The 22,162-nt window shown below is 40.1% G+C and overlaps 1 protein-coding gene across 2 annotated transcripts in view; it reads left to right on the plus strand.

The window, feature by feature from the left end:
• Window positions 1-22,162, plus strand: part of PRIM2 (DNA primase subunit 2) — a 291,161-nt gene that overhangs the window by 79,989 nt on the left and 189,010 nt on the right. The window lies entirely within an intron of this gene.

The following is a 22,162-nucleotide window of genomic DNA, read 5'->3' on the forward strand; positions in this document are numbered from 1 at the left end:
TGCTATGGCGTCTGCCAGGGCAATCCAGGGAAAAAGGGCGTGAAATTATTGTCTGCCGTTGCTTTCACGGAGGAAGGAATGAGTGATGATATTTACCCAGAATCACCCGCGACACTGTTTTTGCACCATCATGCATTGGGGTCTCAACCCAGAATTTCAATGGGCGTGGGAGACTGCGGGAACTATGGGATAGCTACGGGATAGCTACCCACAGTGCAACGCTCCAGAAATCGACGCTAGCCTTAGACCGTGGACGCACGCCGCCGAATTAATGTGCTTAGTGTGGCCGCATGCACTCGACTTTATACAATCTGTTTTACAAAACCGGTTGATGTAAAATCGGAATAATACCATAGTGTAGACATACCCTTTGTGTCTTATGCTTATGTCTGTTTTGTGTTTGTAACTGTCTTGAAGTAGAGAGATGATTTTTTTTACATTATATTCTGTAATAATTTATTTAAAATTTAACATCCACCAATGACGGAAATTTTATTACCTTCTGTAGAAATGGTGCATTTAATGTACTGCAGTGCTGAAATTAATAATGGTCTGTATGTTTAATGCCTTTCTGTCATCTGAGATTCTCCATATCAGTGTGAAAACAGGAGAGAATACCTTGCTGATCCCCTGCTCTGTCCCCAAGCCTTTGTGTTGAAGTTGACATTCTTAGGCTTCCAAGATTACTTTGTGACATCACTTTTTGGAATTAGTCAGCTCAGCTCTTTACCTTATCCTGCGGTTACTGCTGAGAGAAGTAAAGAACTCGCTTAACCCCTTTGCCAGGTTGTGTGCACTGTTGTGCTCAGAAATAAGAAATGAAGACAATAATCTACAGGTATTCCACAGGGCAGAACAAAATAATACTACTATCCCATTTTATAGGGTTTAGCTGAAATGTGATATGAAATAGCCTGATGGTGAATAAGGATTTAGAAATCATCATAATAATTCATTAACAATGAATTCTTGAGCTTATAGAACATTGAGGCTGTTTCAATGTAAGCAGATGCATTTATACACATGTACATAATTAAGTTGTCTACTCTATAATTTCCACAGCCTTTGTGCTATTTTACATTTTTTTTATATTGAGCTGAAAGTACAGGTATAAACTTATTAGGAAATCATAAGTTTAGCACCTGATGAACTCTGCATGGAGGTTGTTTTATGTATAGATAATAGAATTTGTTATTTAACAAGCCAATTAATGGCATAGCTAATACAGGTTGACCCTCTCTAGTCCGACACTCTCTGGTCTGGCAACATCAGTGGTTTGGTATAATTTTATTTTGTGTTTTTTATGCTTTATTTATTTCCTTGTGCCAATACAGTAAAATTATGTAACAACACTAACCCTTTGTTATGAAGAGGGCCAGTAAGCCTTGGCTAAGTTGCATTGCAAGCGTTGTTCCGTTTATTTGTCTTGGCGAGATAAAAATAAAAAGAGACCTGCTTATAATATTGACCTCCCATGGTTTGGCAAATTCTTTGGTTTGGCACCGGTCAGGTCCTGAGGGTGCCAGACTAGAGAGGTTCAACCTGTACTAGTGAATATATTAACATTTTTCATGAAAACGTTTTTACCTAGATTTGTTTGCAATAATTTGACGCTTACTCTGTAGACTTTAGGAATGTTGTATTTTATAGAATCCTTCACTAATGGATAAATTGTTGTTGTGTATGTAACTGTATGTATGTGCATGCAGCATTAAATAAAAATGCAGCTTGGTATTTTTCTTAATCCAGATTGCTGTCCATTGTTGGTCAGAGAACACTCGCTGAATGTTCTGTTTTCTCTAGTTGGCAGTTGAAAATGCTGCTTCACAATATTTGTCAGGTTCTCATTTCTTACTCAGATTTTGCTCAATTCTTGTCAGCTTCTCTCATAAACAGATAGTTAAGAGTTAATGTCTCTTTTACCTGTAAAGGGTTAAGAAGCTCAGTAAACCTGGCTGACACATGACCAGAGGACCAATAGGGGGACAAGATACTTTGAAATCTTGGTAGAGGGAAGTTTTTTGTTTGTGCTCTTTGTTTTGGGAGTTGTTCGCTCTTGGGACTAAGAGGGACCAGACGTCAATCCAGGCTCTCCAAATCATTCTGAATCAGTCTCTCATGTTTCAAACTTTTAAGTAATAGCCAGGCAAGGCGTGTTAGTCTTATTTTTGTTTTCTCAACTTGTAAATGTTCTTTTTTTGCTGAGTGGATTTAACCTCTGTTTGCTGTAACTTTGAATCTAAGGCTAGAGGGGGTTCCTCTGGGCTATATGAATCTGATTACTCTGTAAAGTATTTTCCATCCTGATTTTACAGAGATGATTTTTACTTTTCCTTCTTTAATTAAAAGCTTTCCTTTTTAAGAACCTGATTGATTTTTGCTTGTTTTAAGATCCAAGGGGATTGGATCTGGACTCACCAGGGATTGGTGGGGGAAAGGAGGGGGGATGGTTAATTTCTCCTTGTTTTAAGATCCAAGGGGTTTGGATCTGTGTTCACCAGGGAATTGGTGAAGTCTTTCAAGGCAACCCAGGGAGGGGAAAGTTTTGGGGAGACAGAAAGTGCTCCAGACACTGAAATTCTGGATGGTGGCAGTGTACCAGATCTAAGCTAGTAATTAAGCTTTGAAGTGTCCATGCAGGTTCCCACATTTGTACCCTAAAGTTCAGAGTGGGGAAGGAACCTTGACAGCTTCCCTTCTTAAAAAGGAAAGTTATTAGTAGTCAAGGTAATGACTATTATACACCCAGTCCTACCATTATAGGAGAGTGAAGGGGAGCATGTGCATGCATGTTTATTGTGATTCTGGTTTTGATTGTCCAGGGACTGTAGATGTTCTGCACAATGTTCTTACAATACTAACTCACAATAATACTAATTAAATGTATGTGAACTCCTTCTCCTTTCCCTGGATGCTATTGCTCTGTCCTGATAAGACCTGTTTCTTCCCCTTCATGGTAGCTCTACCTGAAGGGCTAGGGAGTGGCATGCAAAGTGATATATACTAGTGTACCAGCATCCTATAAAGGGGATGCAAGGAGTTTGACCCACTTAGGGCAAGTTGCTTTTACAGATGTAAGGATTTTTTATGGGTTGTTTGAAATGTATGGTAGGCTTCAGAGATAAGTGAATGTAGAACACATCTTTTTACCTTGCCGTCTCCCTCCCTTTGAAAAAGTTGCCAGCTTAGAGCTCAGACTTCTTACTTTGATAAACTCAGTGCCACAGAGGTATTGTCAATCTTGGCCATTCAGCAGAACTAACATGCAAGTGCAGGAACAGCCTCATGATATCAACACTCAGTACTATCACAGGGAAGGGTGGGGAGTGAAGGGAAGGGCTCTCGGTGCCATGATTGCATTGGAATTCTAATGTGGTATTATGAAGGATTTTATCACTATCTGTGCAGTTGGTTTGCACAATGGAAATATATTGGAGGAGCACAAAGATATAGTGCAGGGGCAGCCAAACTGCAGCTCATGAGCCACATGTAGCTCTTTTACAGTTAAAGTGCAGCTTGCAGAGGCCCCCCAACTGCCCCCTATTTCCCACCCACGAGGCTAGGGCGGGAGGAACTCAGGCGAGGGCTAGAGGCTTCTGCCCTGCAGGGGAGGTGAGTCTCGGCACTTTAGCCCCGCAGCAGGACCTGCTGGGGCTCAAGGCTTCAGCAGGGCCTGTTGGGGCTGAAGTCCCAAGGCCCAGCAGGCATGTCCCATAGCCTGAAGCTCTGAGCTCTGGCAGATGCACCAGGCTCCCGAACTTCTGAAGATTATCATATGTTGCTCAGAGGGTCAGTAAATTTGGCCACCCCTGATATAATGGGTTCATGTAATTATATTTATCTTCTATTGTGATGCGCATGGTGTATGCACTATACAGTACAGTAACATACCTGTCAAAACATGCATTTCAACATGTACTTTTGTTGTGTTATAATGGATGTGTAAAGTAAACAGTAGTTTGTAATCTTTGCAGTATATTTATCATGTCAGATTTCTGATATTTCTTAATTTTTATTCCCAGGAAGAACATAATCTAAAGATGAAAAATAATTATCTCGTGTCAGTTGTTTTTCCTGTGTCTGTGCCAGTAATCTTTTTATTAAAGCCCACAGACTAATTAATCATATAATAAAATTGACCATAAAATATTTGTTGTTCTTTTGTCTTCAGATTTGTGTGTATGCACGAGAGTTTGGTTATAATTCGTGCATTACCATAGTTGTCTGGTAGTTCAGACTTAGTGTGAAATTGTTGTGCATAAAACATAACAGATGTCACTTAAGGTGGAAAAACTTTCATGTTTAAACACTGATGGAAATAACACTTTATGATTTCACTATCACTAAAACACTATACAAATTTATTAGAGCTTCTATTGAAATGTAATGGGGAAATAGAGTTAGCAACAGTGGGTTGTTGTGATTTGTAGAATTCTTATTTGTTGACTAATGCTTATCGACATGTAAGGAATGAAAGAGATGGTATGTTAGTCTAATCTTGTCATTTAATTGATAAAAATATAAAGAGATGATAGTGCTCCATTTTGCAAATAAATAGTACTTGTCACAACACATCCTGACCCATCTAATTAGAAGTGCTATTGCTAACTATGTCATCCAGTGCATAAAAGGATGCAGATTATATAAGGAACATATCCTTTCATGTATTGGTATTTTTACAAGCACACATGCTTATGTATTATTTATACAGCATGATAGGTGTCCATGTTAAACATAGTAAAATGCCTATGTTCCAAGGAGTTTTCAGTGCGAGGTTCTGATTTTACGAGGTGCTGGGGTATGGCCTGTGAAGTGCCTAAGACCTTGCAGGATTAGATCTAAAACTGGACTGAGAACTCTGATGGATGTGGATGATGGTAAGTACATTTAGAGCAGAGCATGGTAGGTGGTTAGAATAACTGAATTTATTTTCTCTCCTTTTTGTTACTAAATACACATTCTTTAGCCTTAGCTACACTATCTTTTAAAGAGAGTTTGAAAATTGTTTATTGGTCAGTTTCTAAGTTAGTTTGGCTGGCCAGCATAGACAAGCATAAATGGTCTTAGAACCATATTTAAAATATTGTTTTAAAATTGTGTTCAAATATGCTTTGTTTGAATTCCATAGTGGACAGGAGCCTCTTTTTAAATTGACATTTAAAAAAAATTGAATTGATAGGTAAATATATTTGTCTTAAGTACTTGAGCAAGAGAGTTATGATTGAAAGGGCAAGGGAAAACTTTTTTTAAATTTCTGTTTCTTTCTGTATGGAGCTCTTGACTTTTTTTTAAGGTAGGTCTTCATTTGTAGAGTGGTGGAAGCAGAGACTGACCCAAGGTCTGGTAGAGGCAAACGTATACTCCTCTCTGGAAATTAAAATGTGTTATGACTTTTTTAAATCACAAGAAACAATTTAGATGACACATCTAATCTTCAAGGGTGTCCTTGAGCAGAAAGAGGAAATGGTGCATTTTCACAGTTAAAAAAGCACAATTAAAATAATTACAATATGTAGTTCTCTACATAATGTAGCTTTCAGTATAATAGTGTTCTTTTGACCATATTTTCCTACTATTTTACAAGTTACAGTGGAACATAATTCATACCTACATAAGGTTGATCTAGACCAAGGATTCTGAAACTTTTATTTTTAGCGTGGACTACAGTTGAATACAAAGATTGCCCTGTGGACCCACCACTTCTGCATTTTGTGGTCATGTGAACCACCTTCCCTTCCATTTAAGAGTGCAGAACATAATTGTGGTAAATAGAACAGTTCCTTACAAAAATGTGTACTATGGAAATATTTGGAAAATATGTTAGGAATTTTTTACAAGGCAATTAGAAGAGTAAAATGAGGAGGAGTGCTCTGTAGGACTCTTTGTACTCTGTGGTATATGGACTACAGCTAGAGAATTTCTGATATAAACTATGCTTCAGAGAACGCTTACATTTTCCACTGACATAATCCAGGATTGAAAATGGAGCCTGTCAAGGTTCCTTCCACACTCTGAACTTTTTAGGGTACAGATGTGGGGACCTGCATGGACACTTTTAAGCTTAATTACTAGCTTAGATCTGGTATCGCTGCCACCATCCAGAATTTTCAGTGTCTGGATCACTCCCTTTCCCCCCAAAACCTTCCCCTCCCTGGCAAACCACTTTGTTGGGGTGGGGACTAGGATCTTGGGCACAATCCCTTAAGCAATGGTTAATTATTGCAGTAGTTATTGTTGTTGTTTTTTGTTTAGGCCTTGCAATTACTAAAGCCTTAATAGTTAAAGCTGTATCTGCTTTTCCCGTTCAAGTTAAATACTCCCCACTCTAACCCTCCGACAACCAGTCGAACACCGAGTCTTCGATCTAAATTTTTACCCCTTTCCTAGGCTCGCCCCACTTCCTAGGAGTGGGTTATCCCTTTCGTAGCGGACTGACAATCGGCCACGGGGGCATGTCGCAACCCTAAACCCTTACTCAAGTTGTCGGCCTGGCCAATTGTCGGTCAGGCCAGAGCCGTGTGCAGACATGCAAGATGTCATGAACAAAGGAGTAGTGTGCCGGTGTCATAAAGAGATGGTTAAGGGTTAATGTCTCTTTAACCTGTAAAGGGTTAACTAGCTCAGTAAACCTGGAACACCTGACCAGAGGACCAATCAGGAGACAAGATACTTTCAAATCTTGGTGGAGAGAAGTCTTTGTTTTGGGATGTTTGTTTGTTCATTGTTCTCTCTTGGATCTAAGAGAGACCAGACATATATACAGCCTCTTCTGTTCAATTTAGTAAGTACCAGTTAGAAAGGCGGTTTAGTCTTTTGATTGTTTTCTTTATTTGCAAATGTGTATTTTGCTGGAAGGATTGTATCTCTGTTTGCTGCAACTTGTAATTGTGCTGGGGGAGGATTCTCTCTAGTGTCTATAAGCTGAAAGATCCTGTAACATTTTCCATATTGATTTTACAGAGATAATTTTTACTTTTTTTCCTTTAATTAAAAGCTTTTCTTTTTAAGAACCTGATTGATTTTTTTTTTTATTCTTGTGTAAGACCCAAGGGGAGGGGGTCTGCACTCACCAGGGAATTGGTGAGAGAAAGGAGAGAAGGGGGGAGGAAAAGCCTGATTTCTCTCTGTGTTAGGATCACTGTCTCTCTCTCAGGGAGAGTCTGGGAGGGGGAGAGAAGGGGGGGGAAGGTGAATTTCCTCTCTGTTTTAAGATTCAAGGAGTTTGAATCACAGTGATCTCCCAGTGTAACCCAGGTAGGGGAGAATCTGGGAGGAAGAAAGGAGGGGGGAATGGTTTATTTCCCTTTGTTGTGAGACCCAAGGGGTTTTGGGTCTTGGGGTCCCCAGGGAAGGGTTTCAGGGCCAGAAAATGTCCCAAAACACTATATTTTTTGGGTGATGGCAGCTCTATCATTTCTAAGCTAGTAATTAAGCTTAGAGGGGTTCATGCAGGTACCCCATCTTTTGGATGCTAAGGTTCAGAGTGGGGAATCATACCTTGACAGCTGAGTGCACCAGTAGTGTGTCGTGAGCCATATATGGACATGAAAGACTGTCTCGGACAAAGAAGGCAGTGTGCCGAGTGCATCCTTTGCTGACGTAAGGGGCTCCAGCCCAGAACCCGTAAGGCGAAGGAGCTAGGAACCAGTCCAATGCCGACACATGTAAAAAGGGAACCAATCCGAAATTGACACAAGTACGGACCCCCAAACAAAACTATGTCCCGCACCAAAATCAGTAGGAGTCCCCGCGTGTTAGCTGAGAGGCCTGATCACCCTGTCAGCCAGGAGTCTCCTCCGGATTTTGCAGGCTCGTGTCGTGTCGTGTCGAAATAAAACCATGTCCCCTAATTCGTTATGTTCTCGGTGCCTATGCTGCTAGTCAGCTGTATTTGGAGTGTGGTACGTATTTTGTAACTTCTGCAAGTATTCTGCCTTTGCTAACTCCCCCCACTCCTTGCCTCCTTTCTTCTGTTCCTTATTCTGTGTATAGAAGAAGTGGTTACTTTTATAGCCTATACTCCCTGCCTTTGCTTCTCCCTTTTTTTTTGTGTGAAGAAGTGTATGGTTTAAATAGATAATAGCTCTAGTTGATAAATTGTTTTTCCCTTGCCCAAGCTGTAACTTGTCCCCATTACTAATTAAAGGAGAATAAACACAGCCATTTGGCTTTTAAACCCAATTCTGCTGTGTTCCATTGTTCCTCCCCCATTAAATAGCCACTGGAACCTAACATATTGCGGTCAATTTTGTTTTGGAAGAGAATTGTTGTGAACACTGAAATAAAGTGACTTTGCTATTTCAAAACTTACTTTATAGTTTGAAAATTGCAGTTTTATAGTTGTAAACATAATATTGACATACACTTTTACAAACTGATTCAAATCTTGTGTAGTAACAAAAATTCTTTTCTTGAAAACTCTGCTGTCTTAAAGCTTATTCTGTGGATTGGGTCAGTGAGATACCCTGGTCTTCTCTTTTGGTTTCTTTATTTTTAATCTTCAGAAATATAATTTCTTTTTGGATTGCTCAGGGGGTAAAAGTGTTTTTAGCAGCATTATGAAGGTCATATTGTAGGCTAACAATCAGAGTCTCTTAATAGTTTTAACAAACTGAAAGGTAGAAAAAAGTAGGGTCGTCAAACGATTAAAAAAATGCACGATTAATCACACTGTTAAACAATGATAGAGTGCTATTTATTTAAATATTTTTGGATGTTTTCTACATTTTCAAATATATTTATTTCAGTACAGTGCTCACTTTATATTTATTTTTTATTACAAATATTTGCACTGTACAAAACAAAAGCAATAGTATTTTTCAATTCACATAATACAAGTACTGTAGTGCAATCTCTTTATCATGAACATTGAACTTGCAAATGTAGAATTATGTACAAAAATAACTTTTATTTTTGAATGCAATGTAAAACTTTAGAGCCTACAAGTCCACTCAGTCCTATTTCTTGTTCAACCAATTGCTTAAACAAACAAGTTTGTTTACATTCTGCCTGCTTTCTGTTCACAATGTCACCTGAAAGTAAGAACGTGAGTTCACATGACACTGTTGCAGCCGGTGTTGCAATCTGTTTACATGCCAGGTGCGCTAAAGATTCATATGTCTCTTCATGCTTCATCCACCATTCCAGAGGACATGTGTCCCGGCTAATGACAGGTTTTGCTCGATAACAATCCAAAGCAGTGCGGACTGATGCATGTTCATTTTCGTCATCAGAGTCAGATGCCACCTGCAGAGGTTGATTTTCTTTTTTGGTGTTTCAGGTTCTGTAGTTTCTGCATCGAGTGTTGCTCTTTTAAGACTTTTGAAAAGCATGCTCACACTTCGTCCCTCTCAGATTTTAGAACCTTGGATCAAGTGTTGTAGCTATCTTTAGAAATCTCTCATTGGTACCTTTTTTGCGTTTTATTAGATTTGCAGCGAAAGAGTTCTTAAAATGAACATGTGCAGAGTCATCATCCGAGACTACTGTAACATGAAATATAAGGCAGAATGCAGGTAAAACAGAGCAGGAGACATACAATTCTCCCGCAAGGAGTTCAGTCAGAAAGTTAATTTACATATTTTTTTTAACGAGTGTCATCAGCATGGAAGCATGTCCTCTGGAATGATTGCTGAAGCATGAAGGGGCATATGAATGTTTAGCATATCTGGCAAGTAAATTCCTTGCAATGCTGGCTACAAAGGTGCCATGTGAATGCCTTTTCTCACTTTCTGATGGCATTGTAAATAAGAAGTGGGCAGCATTATCTCCCGTAAATGTAAACAAACTTGTTTGTCTTAGTGATTGGCTAGACAGGAAGTAGGACTGAGTGGACTTGTAGGCTCTAAAGCAGGAATGGGCAAACCTTTTTGGCTTGAGGGCCACATCGGGGTTCTGAAACTGTATGGAGAGCTGGGTAATGAAGGCTGTGCCTCCCCAAACAGCCTGGCCCCCACCTCCTATCTACCCCCTCCCACTTCCCGCCCCCTGACTGCCCCTGTTTTGTTTTTGAGTGCAGTTATGTATAAAAATAATCTACATTTGTAAGTTGCATTTTCATGATAAAGAGATTGCACTACACTACTTGTATGATGTGAACTGAAAAATACTATTTCTTTTGTTTATCATTTTTACAGTGCAAATATTTGTAATAAAAAGTAATTATGTAAAGTGAGCTGTGTACACTTTGTAGTCTGTGTTGTAAATGAAATCAATGTACTTGAAAATGTAGAACAACATTCAAAAATATTTAATAAATTTCAGTTGGTATTCTATTATTTGCGCAATTAAAACTGCGATTAATTGTGATTAATTTTTTTTAATCACAATTTAATTTTTTTGAGTTAATCATGAGTTAACTGCGATTAAGTGACGCCCCTAGAAAAAAGTAGTAGAATATGAAGAGTTTTGGAAAAAACTTGACATAAAAAATAAAAATGAGAACTATAGGCAGAATAACATAAGTTTAAAGAATATGTGAAGAGGAAGAACATTGCTACTCTGAAATATAATATATGCATGTATTTGTATATAAGGGCTGAGAGCCTTCTGTATTTGTACTGTACGCTGAATTAAGGAGCGTCTCACATAATGAAAAACCAAAATAAGTGGTCATTTATTCAGAATATTCATAATGAACTTGTTTCCACTTACAAACTCTGAAACAAAACAATCCATATACATTTCTACTAAAAAGTACACATTATGAAAGATTTTTTTATTCAATAGAAACAGAATCTGTATTTACTGTTGGCTAAATTTGTCTGGTTCTGAATAGGAACTACAGTGATGCCAGTCTTTATTTTTAGGTATCAAAATAAAAGTGGCCTCCTTTTCAGAGTTGCTGAGCACATCCAAATCCCATAAAAATCAGTGGGAGTTCCAAGCTTGTTGAGAACCTTTTTTTTTAAACCAGGCCACTTCTATTTATGTTCGTAAATATGAGTTGGGTAATTTAACTTTAGGCATCCAGGTTTGAAAAGTTTGCCCAGGACTCCAATTTGTCTGCTGTCTGTTACTGTGTGATTAGTAAATTATGACCAAGATGGCTAGAGAGTATCATACCAGGAGTGATGTACTCGGGATGTACCTCTGAGCTCATGTGCATAGAACAATGGTGAATTGTAAATTAACCAGTCTCATAATCTTCAAGATCAGAAGAAGGTTGGCTCATCTGGAGTCAAGTGACGGTCTTTAGTATTAGATAGAGGTGATGCCTGTGTACACTGAAATAACTCTGTCTATTAGACTTTCAGGTTGTAACTACACCTGATTCAGCATTGCTTGAAAATACTTTAGATCAGCGTTCTCAAACTGGGGGTCAGGACCCCTCAGGGGGTCGCGAGGTTATTACATGGGGGGTTGCGAGCTGTCAGCCTTCACCCCAAGCTCTGCTTTGCTGCCTGCATTTATAATGGTATTAAATATATTTAAAAGTGTTTTTAATTTATAAAGGGGGGGTCACACTCAGAGGCTAGCTAAGTGAAAGGGGTCACCAGTACAAAAGTTTGCGAACCACTGCTTTGGATAGTCTAGGTGTTTGTGTGTCCCCTGTAAAAAGTAAGTCAAGAGAAATGTGATGCCAGTCTCTATGAATTGTGACCTCAAAGTGCTAGATAACATCTCAAAGAAGTGATGCACATGACGGTAAAAATTATCCAAAAGCCGTTGGGCCTTCAGTATGGACGTCATCTCTCTTTGCTGCCCCCTTTCCTAAAGCAATTTCACATGTGCTTGATAGCCTCAAGTATCTGAACACAGAAAATTCAAGTTTCCATGCATTGCAAGTTTGTTGAAAGTCCCTCTGCCTAAAGAATAGTGTGACGGAGTTGAAGTTCTTACTTCGATGGTCCTCTGTTTTGTTGCTAAGTGATTATCAGTTAGTCCGTAAAGATGCTAACCACTAGTAGTGATGAACTCGCAGGGATCCAAATACAATAAAATGAAGCAAGTTCTGGCACTGAACTTTAGTCATCCCTAAAGGTTTGGAGTTGATAGACTCTGGGCATCCCAAAAGGTCTTTAAAAAAAATCCTTATCCTTTCTTTCTGCACCCAACCACAGCTTTAAGTTTTACTGCCTCATCAGTTTGTGAACATCTTTACTATCTTTGTAGATACCTACCAAAGAACCTGGAATAATGAAAAATATTTCTGGGAACATATATCTATATATAATTCCACAAAATACCTCTACTCCCTGTAATAAATTATCAGCTCTGTGACTATGTGAAGATTCAGGAGTCAAAGCTCTCAATTGTTTGCTAATGTGACAACATAGTATATCTGTGCTGTCAAGATTAGTTGTGAAGGTTTAGGTCCAAGTTGACCTGATTCTTCTGAAAATGATGTGTATGTCTCCAATGTGCAGCATAATGGAATATGGCAAAATTTTGAATATATTTTCATGTTTTGGGCAGTCTGGGCCAGCAGTCTCTTGCAGTGATATCCCTGTGACTGGATGCTAACACAGCCTGGTGAGGGCAAGGAGATTGTCCTGCATACATAAATGTTTCATTGTGCAGAATCTTTGTGCGTATGCCATACTGCATTCTCACCTGGGGTTAATACTGTCATAACAAAGCATCATAAAGTTTACCAAGTGGAGATCATTCTTGAAAGCATGGCATTGATCCTATTAGCCATTAGCTTATCACGTCTTGTCTCGTGATGTATGAATGTCAAATAATCTGTGGTGAAGCTCTGAGCAGTCACTTTCATTCTTCACTGACTGAATCACCAACATCACACTCTGAAGCACCCGGTGGTTTTATGAAGTCTTCACTCTGAGTTCCAGTGTGGCTGAATATCCTTGGACTGCAAGATCTGGTGTAGATCATTGCTCAAGACATTATGCTTACCTACGTTTTTGTGCCATTAACAGAAAATCTTTCTTTAGAGTAGTACATTATAATTCTGGATTGCATATCTAAAATATTTCTGTCATTATTAAAAGAAAACTAACATTCGGTACCAAACTGTCTGTCTGTCTTCCTTTGTAGTTTCTATAAATCCAGATATTCCAAAGATGGTAACTAGAACATAGGAGGTGTAGCACATATTGATTTCCATTAAATATAGTAGTAATTTTAACTCCACTGCCTCCTAATGTCTTGGTTGTAAACAGATATTACAAAATCTATTTATTATTTAAGTTTCAGAAGATTAGCTGTATCCTATCTGGAATATGATTTCAGTCAATATGCATTTATTACTGTCAGGTTTTTTTTTTTTTGAGATTAGTCTGACTTCATAATTACATTAGACATCAAATTCTTTCTTTCATGAGACAGCGGATCTCCAATGAGTAAAAGTTGAGAGAATGTTTTGTCTTAGAATTTTAGTACCCATTAAACATTGCATTGTGAGCCATAAACAAATGTTAGAGAATTTAAGTGTGTTTGTAACATCTGTGCTTTTATTGTGGATTTGAAGAGTTTGCTTTCATAAGTCTTGCAGTAATAATAATTATTGGTAATGTGACCCTGCTTTGCATTTATTGCAGGCCACTTGATTAGCAGTTTAGAATATGTCACTCTGTTTCAAGATGGGAAAACAGCTTGAAAATAAGACAATCATTTAAACTATTAGTGTCCTAAACACTTGGATTTTGTGGATCCGTAGAAGTCTGCTACTCAAACCTTTAATGTTCTTTGTTAAAGGACTCTGTCGTCTTATTTTATCTCATCAGATATCTCTCTGCAAAGGTAAATGTATGCTTCTTGGGCACTGAAACTAAAATAACAGTGCATGTATCAGATGCTGTAAGTGAACAAAAGTTGCTAGTCTTGAGTTTGTCTACAATTAAAGTGCTGCATCGGTGCCACAGGAGAAGCTGTCCTATCGACATAGTGCTGTCGATACCACTCAGCGATGTAGTTATACCAACCTAACCCTCAGTGTAGACTGTGCTATGTTGCTGGGAGGGCCTCTCCCATTGACATAGCTACTACCTTTGTGGAGGTGGATTCATTACCCTGACAGGAGAAGCTCTCCTGTTGATGAAGTAGCATTTTCACTGAAATACTACAGCAGCTCAGCTGCAGCACTGTAAGTGTAGACAAGCCCTTAGTTTGTATGAGTCTGATAGATAAATGGACCAGAACTCTGGGAGTCCAAAAATAGATTTTACATTGCTGTGTGATCTGTCTGCATAAATTTAAATTATGTTTAAACAATGCTGTATGTGTGTCTGTAACTTTCATATTCAAACCAAAACAACTGGGTTTTGAGAAGACTGGCACAAAATGAAGACATCATTACTTAGACATTTTCTGATTTTTATATTACAGTCCCGTTATTTCCAAATGCATGCCTGCTCACGGTGAAAGTTCAATTTTTAGATGGATATCTATAGAAAATCTATTTTTTGGAAGAATTGAGCACAGCTTTATTAGGAATAACAAATGACGTGGCAATTGGTTTGGGAATTTTTGGAACACTTTCCTGTGCAAGTTTTGGCCCCTTAAGTTTCTTGTATCAAAGGTGAATTGGTTTCACTTTGGATTGTTTTTCAGATCAGCCATCAACCTTTTTTTTTTTTTTAACGAACTCCTCCTCCTCCTCATGAACAGTCATTTAATTTCTGCCAGTAGGATCCCTAAGGATTGGTTTGAGTGTCTTGAAAAGGTTTTCCTGCAAGTATGATTATGAGGGAAGCTTGAATAATTTTCCTCAGTCTAGCTCCAGAATAATTTCAGACTTCTTATTAGTTAGGCAGAGTGATTTTTGCCTTTAGTATAAACAAGACTACTTCAGGTAATCTATGTACACTTTCCCTAAGTGTCATATGTTATAGCTACTAAAGCAGGTTTTTATTTCTGTTCATCCCTTCCTCTACTTGGATGTATGTTTCCAAATTGTTAGCAATGGTGGTCAAATGGTGGGGATTTTTAGTTTCCGTTTTCCTTGAAGCTACTGATGTCTGCTTTCTTACAAAAGGTATAGAAAAATAATATCCTGCTTTATGGTTAATTTACATTGTAGATACCAAGAACTTGTTAATGAAGAGTAGAAGGAGGACCAAAACTTATGCAAGTGAGGCTTAAATTTTTGAATTTTCCAGCAAAGTAGAAAACCTTCTGTTGTGGCATTGATGTCTGAAAAAACATGATTAATGAGGGTCTCATCATTTGAAATTAATTTCAGGTACTGTGTTGTCACTGTTAACCCAAAGTAATTCACTGTAACATAACTGGATAATTTTTATAATATGCATATACAAGGTTAAGTAAGGTAATAACTCTGGCAGTACAGTATAAAATATTATTAAAATGGCTTTGTCCTCTAAATCTTTCACTTTAAAGTTAGCTGTAAGGGCAGCAAAAAGGCACTTTTATTTTGGTTTAATTTCACCTAAAATAGCTTAGTATTATTTCTGTTCTATCGTCCTTTCTGTTTGAAATTCCAAACTTCTTAAAAGATGTCTGCTATTGTTTAAACTCAAGGTACTTGCTTATGCTACTCCAGTGAAACAATATCTACCAGTTTCAGTTACTTAGTATGTAAACACTGTTTCTTGCCAGGAAACTGTCTGAGGTACGTTGCTGTGAAATGTGTAGATGTATAATTCTGGGCAGAAGATCAAAATAGTGGAAAATTCTGCAAATGCTTCAAGCCTTTTTGTAGAATGGTTATCAACAAGTTAATAAAAATAACGAGGAGTACTTGTGGCACCTTAGAGACTTAACAAATTTATTTGGGCATAAGCTTTTGTGGGCTAAATCTCTCCTTAGAAAATGTGTTATTTTACTTGTCAGTAATTTTATATCAGTGATTCCCTATCTCATTGTAGACACATTCCTGAAATATATAATATTTTAGCTATCTCTTCTACTTATTTCAATTCTACACCTTTCCTGTAGCAACTACATTGGTTGGTTAGAATAGAGTAATTTTGCATAATAAATTCATTTTAATATTCTTTTTCTCTGTGCCTCTCAATTTTGTATTTGCGCCGTTTATATCCTTTATCTGTGTGTACAGCATTGCACTGGTTGGTTCTAAATGTGTCGTCCTTGCTTGCAGCCCTACTATGATCTTTCCAGGTTCCTTTGCAGTTTGGTTCTCTGTAAAGTACTGGTGTCATCTGGAAATTTAATTTCAGTTTAACTTACACCAGGAAGACACTTGACAAAGAAAGATATGGAGCAGCCAAAGAGAATGGAAGGGTTGCTTGACTTTTGAGATTAGTCAATCAGACTTGAGAAAAGCTTTTTGAACTTGACTGAATTAAGCAAGAAATGTCACTGCTTGACAAATCATAGAATCATAGGACTGGAAGGGACCTCGAGAGGTCTTTTAGTCCAGTCCCCTGCACTCAAGACAGGATTAAGTATTGAAGACCATCCCTAACAGGTGTTTGCCTAACTGGCTCTTAAATATCGCTAGTGACAAAGATTATGCAGCTTCCCTAGGCAATTTAGTCCAGTGCTTTAACCACCCTGACATTTAGGAATTTTTTCCTAATGTCCAACCTAAACTGCTCTTGCTGCAATTTAAGCCCATTTTTTCTTGTCCTATCCTCAAAGGTTAAAGAGAACATTTTTTCTCCCTCCTCCTTGCTAACAACCTTTTACGAACTTCAAAACTGTTATCATGTCCCTCCTCAGTCTTTTCTTCTCCAGACTAAACAAACCCAATTTTTTCAATCGTCCTTCATAGGTCATGTTTTATATACCTTTAATCATTTTTGTTGCTTTTCTCTGGATTTTCTCCTTTTGTCCACACCTTTTCTGAAATATGGTGCCCAGAACTGGACACAATACTCTAGTTGGGGCCTAATCAGCGTGGAGTAGAGTGGAAGAATTACTTTTCGTGTTCTTGCTTACACTCCTGCTAATATATCCCAGAAAGCTATTTTTTTCAACAGTGTTACACCGTTGACTCATACTTGACTTGTGATCCACTATGACTCCAAGATCCCTTTTTGCAGTACTCCTTCCTAAGCAGTCATTTCCCATTTTGTATGTGTGCAGTTGATTGTATTTTGCTAAGTGGAGTACTTTACATTTGTCCTTATTGAATTTCATGCTGTTTACTTCAGACCATTTCTCCAGTTTGTCCAGATCATTTTGAATTTTAATCCTATCCTCCAAAGAAATCCCTCCAAGCTTGGTATTGTCTGTAAACTTTGTAAGTGTACTCTGTATGACAGTATCTAAATCATTGATAAAGACATTGAACAGAACTGGACTTAGAACTGATCTATGCCGGACCCCCTTGATATGCCCTTCCAACTTGACTGTGAACCACTGATAACTACTCTAGGAATGATTTTCCAACCAGTTTTGCACCCACCTTATAGTAGCTCCATTTAGGTTGTATTTCCATAGTTTGAGAAGATCATGCGAGACAGTATCAAAACCCTTCCTAAAATCAAGATATACCACATCTACTACTTGCTCCCATCACAAAGCTTGTTGCCCAGTCAAAGAAAGCTATTAGGTTGGTTTGACATGATTTGGTCTTGACAAATTCATGCTGACTGTTACTTCTCAGTTTATTATCTTCTAGGTGTCTACAAATTGATTGCTTAATTATTTGTTTCATTACCTTTCCAGATACTGAGGTTAAGATGACTGGTCTGTAATTCCCCTTTGTTGTCTTAATTCCCCATTTTATAGATTGGCACTATATTTGCCTTTTTACAATCCTCTGGAATCTCAGCCTCTTCCATTGGTTTTCAAAGATAATTCTAATGGCTCAGTTATCTCCTCAGTCAGCTCCTTGAGTATTCTAGGATGTATTTCATCAGGCGCTGGTGCCTTGAAAACATCTAACTTGTATAAGTAATTGAAACAAAATATGCATTAGCACTTCTGCCATTTCCTCATTTTCTGTTTCTTCTTCGAGTGATTGCTCATGTGTATTCCACAGAAGGTGAGCGTGCTCGCCGTGTGCACCAGTGCTGGAAGTTTTTCCCTTAGCAGTACCTGTACTGGGGGAGCACCGCGGCGACCCCTGGAGTGGCACCTGTATATTGTGCTATAAGGGGAGCAACGGGCTCCCCCCACCCTCAGTTCCTTCTTGCCACCAGTGAAGGTAGTTGGAAGTTTGTGCTCCAGCTCTGCTGCAACATTTTCTTCTTGACTTTAGTGGTACCATTTGTGGATCGTTTCTTCAGTTGTTAAGAGTGGGCTTGGGATGTGCCTCGTACCCCAGGATTCAAGTCATGCGACTCATGTCTCCATTCTATGCCTAGGAGTGACCCGCATGCTGAGTGTCTCTGCTGCCTGGGTGAGACTCACATCAGTGACCGTTGTAAGATCTGCCCCCATCAAATCACCCGCCCTCCATGGTGGCTCTAGGGGACCCAGAGCATGTCCGCCTCCTGGGGCAGGAGGTAGACCGGCTACTGCACATGGGGGCAGTGGAAAGGTGGTCGCTCCACTGAGAGGTTGCTCACCGGCTCTTCTGAGTGGGGAGTTCCCCATATCGACCTGTTCGCAACCTGCCAGAACCGGCATTGCCCTTGGTTTTGCTCCAGGGGAGGAGTGGGAAAGCGCGTGATCTCAGATGCGTTTCTCCTACAGTGGTCGGGCCAGCTCCTCTTCGCCTTCCCCCCCCCATTCCCCGTCATTGCCAAGATCCTTCAGAATGTGAAGGCGGACAGGGAGAAAGTCAGTCATTCTCATAGTCCCGGCGTGGGCCCGCCAACAGTGGTACGGGCTTCTCCTGTGCCTCTTGGTGGGCCCCACCGAGGGCACTGCTGCTCTGCCTGGACCTCCTCTCCCAGGACGAGGGCCACCTCCTCCATCCCAATCTAGCTGTAGTCCACCTGACAGTGTGGCTGCTCCGTGGCTAAACAAGGAGAGCAGATGTTTGGAGCAGGTAAGGCAAGTCCTCCTGGAAAGCAGGACACCATCCACGCGTTGGATGTATGTGGCAAAGTGGTCCAGGTTTGCCAGGTGGGAGAGTGAGCGGGAGGTCGCCCCCTCCACCGTGCCTCTCCAGCTTATCCTGGACTGTCTCCTATCCCTTAGGGCCCAAGGACTAGCACCTGCCTCTGTCAGGGTGCATCTGGCGGCCATATAGGCCTTCTACCCACCGGTGCAAGGACATTGGTCTTCTCCCACTTGATGACTTCCCGTTTCCTGAAGAGCCTTGACTGTTTGTTCTCATACACTAGACCCCCGCCCGTGCCACAATGGGACCTAAACCTGGTCTTGTCCCGACTCACGGGACCTCACTTTGAACCCCTGGCCACGTGTTCCTGGTCTCACCTCTCATGGAAAGTGGCCTTCCTTGTAGCGATCACGTTGGCCCGACGTGTCTCGGAACTTAGGGCCTTAACCTCAGGAACCCCCCTACACGGTCTTCCACAGGGATAAAGTTCACTCTGGCCATACCCAGCGTTCCTCCCGAAGGTGGTCTCTTCCTTCCATATGGAACAGAGCATCTTTCTTCCCGTGCTCTGTCCTAAACCCCATTACTCTATTGAGGAACACTGCCTCCACATGCTTGATGTGCATAGGGTGCTGGCCTTTTATCTTGATTTCCAGAACGGCTTGGTCCGATCCTTGCAACTCTTTATTGCCTTGGCCGAGCAGTTGAAGGGGCAGCCTATCTCCAGCCAGCTGTTTTCCCTCTGGATCACTTCGTGCGTATGCACATGCTATAATCAGGCAGGGTGCCCCCGCCACTGATTGTTAGGGCGCAGTCTACGAGGGCTCAGGCTTCATCAGCGGTCTGTGTAGCCCATGTCCCTATCCAAGACATTTGTAGGGTGGCCACTTGGGCCTCAGTTCACCCATTTACTTTGCATTAGGCTATCATCTCCCAGTCTAAGGATGATGCCGGGTTTGGCAGGGTAGTACTTGGTCCTGAGCTATCGTGAACTCCTACCCATCTCCAGCAGATATTGCTTGGAATCACCTACTGTGGAATACACATGAACAATCACTTTAAGAAGAAAGGACAGTTACCTGTTCCGGAAGTGGCATTCTTCGAGATGTGTTGCTCATGTCTATTCCACACCCTGTCCTCCTTTCCCTCTGTTGGAGTTGTCTGGCCAGGGTGCGGGGAGCCTGTGGCTCCCCTTATAGCGCGATATAGAGGCTCTACTCCAGGGGTCGCCACGGTGCTCCTCCAGTACGGGTACTGCTAAGGGAAAAACTTCAGGCACTGGTGCATGTGGCGAGCGCACACACCTACTGTGGAATGAGCAACACATCTCAAAGAACGCCAGTTACGGAACAGGTAACTGTCCTTTATTGTTCTCTCCCCACCATTGAGTAACAGACCTAACCTTCCTCGGTCTTCCTCTTGCTTCTAATGTATTTGTAGATTGTTTGTTTGTTTGTTTTCTTGTTATCCTTTGTCTCTAGCTAGTTTAATCTTGTTTTGTGCCTTGGCCTTTCTAATTTTGTCCCTACGTACTTATGTTGTGTGTTTATATTCATCCTTTGTAATTTAACCTAGTTTCCACTTTTTGTGAGATTCTTTTTTGAGTTTCAGACCATTAAAGATCTCCTGGTTAAGCCAGGGTGGTCTCTTGCGATACTTCCCGTCTTTCCTAAGCAGTGGGATAGTTTGCTCTTGTGTCCTTAATAATGTCTCTTTGAAAAACTGCCAGCTCTCTTCAACTGTTTTTCCCCTTACGCTTGCTTCCCAAGGGATCTTTCCTGCAAACTCTGAGTTTGTTAAAGTCTGCCTTCTTTATATCCATTATCTTTATTTTGCTGTTTTCCCTCCTATCATTCCTTACTATCATGAACTCTATCATTTCATGATCACTTTCACCCAAGTTGCCTTCCACTTTCAAATTCTCAATCAGTTCCTCCCTATCTACAACAGCCTCTCCCCTAGTGACTTTCTCCACCTTCTGAAGTAAAAAATCACCTCCAGTGCATTCCAGGAACTTGTTGGATAATCTCTGTGCTGCTTGTTAGTTGTTTATAAAAAGCTTCATCCACCTCCTCTTCCTGGTTAGGTAGTCTCTAGTAGACCCCTTCCATGACATCACCCTTGTTTTTTACCCCTTTTATCCATATCTATAGAGTTTCAACCAGTCTCTCTCTTATTTCCATCTCAACCTCAGTCCAAGTATATACATTTTTGATATATAAGGCGCATATAAAGAGGCATATATAAGGTATATATTAGATATATATACCTCCTCCTTTTTTTCACTGTGATGCCAACTGTCATAGTTGTGTTTATTGAGTAGGATTTCTAGTTCTTCCTGTTTATTCCCCATACTTCTCTCCTTAATATACAGACATCTAAGATACTGATGTACCCTCCCCCCGTATGTTCTCTCTTGTCTCTCTCTTATCCCTCCTATAATGGCCCATGCTCCCCAGATTCTGACCCTTTTTCCAAGTCTCCATATTTTTGACTTACCTGTGGGGTTCTGTCTCCTGCCCCATTGAACTACTCCCTCCTCATTAGTTTTGGCAGTCTGTATCCAAATATGCTCTTCCCCTTCCTTGATAGGTACAGTAACTCCTCACTTAACGTTGCATTTTTCAGGAACATAACTTCAACTTTAAGTGAAACGATGTTAAATGAATCGAAATTTCCCATAAGATTTAATGTAAAAGCGGGGGTTAGGTTCCAAGGAAATTTTTTGGGGGCAGAAAAAAGGCATTATATACTGTACTGTGGTAGGGAGGTGTCCCGGGCTTACCCCTGGGGCTCAGGGTCGGGGTCTGGGGTCTGGGAGAGAGTTAGGGTGTGGGAGGGTGCTCAGGGTGGGGGTGCGGGAGGAGGCTCAGAGCTGGGGCAGGCAGGAAGTGCAGAGCACTTACCTGGGGCAACTCCTGTTTGGTGCAGGGGGTGTGCAGGTGGCTCTGCACAGCGCGGCACCACCCCCATGGCTGCAACTTGATGAATTATAGAATAAAAGTACGCCAAGAACATAGCTATGTGAACTAGCAAGTGTAAGAGTGGAATTAAAATATGCATAACTCCTATGTTGGAGATGTTTATATCTGCTTGAAAGAAATCCTACTGTATTAATTCTAATGCACAATTGAAGCATGAGTTTCGTTTATCATATTAAAATAAGACTAGTGATTTTTTCTCCTGACTTAATCAAATGAATATTTTTTCAATTTTTTTAAAAAAAATAGATATATAGTAGACTGTATACATACAATTTTAAGACAGTTTTAGAATTTCTTGTCACGCTGTATTGCTGTAACTCAGAATGTATGGAAT

Source organism: Chelonoidis abingdonii, chromosome 3 (assembly GCF_003597395.2).
Source record: "Chelonoidis abingdonii isolate Lonesome George chromosome 3, CheloAbing_2.0, whole genome shotgun sequence".
NCBI classification, from domain to species: Eukaryota; Metazoa; Chordata; order Testudines; family Testudinidae; genus Chelonoidis; species Chelonoidis abingdonii.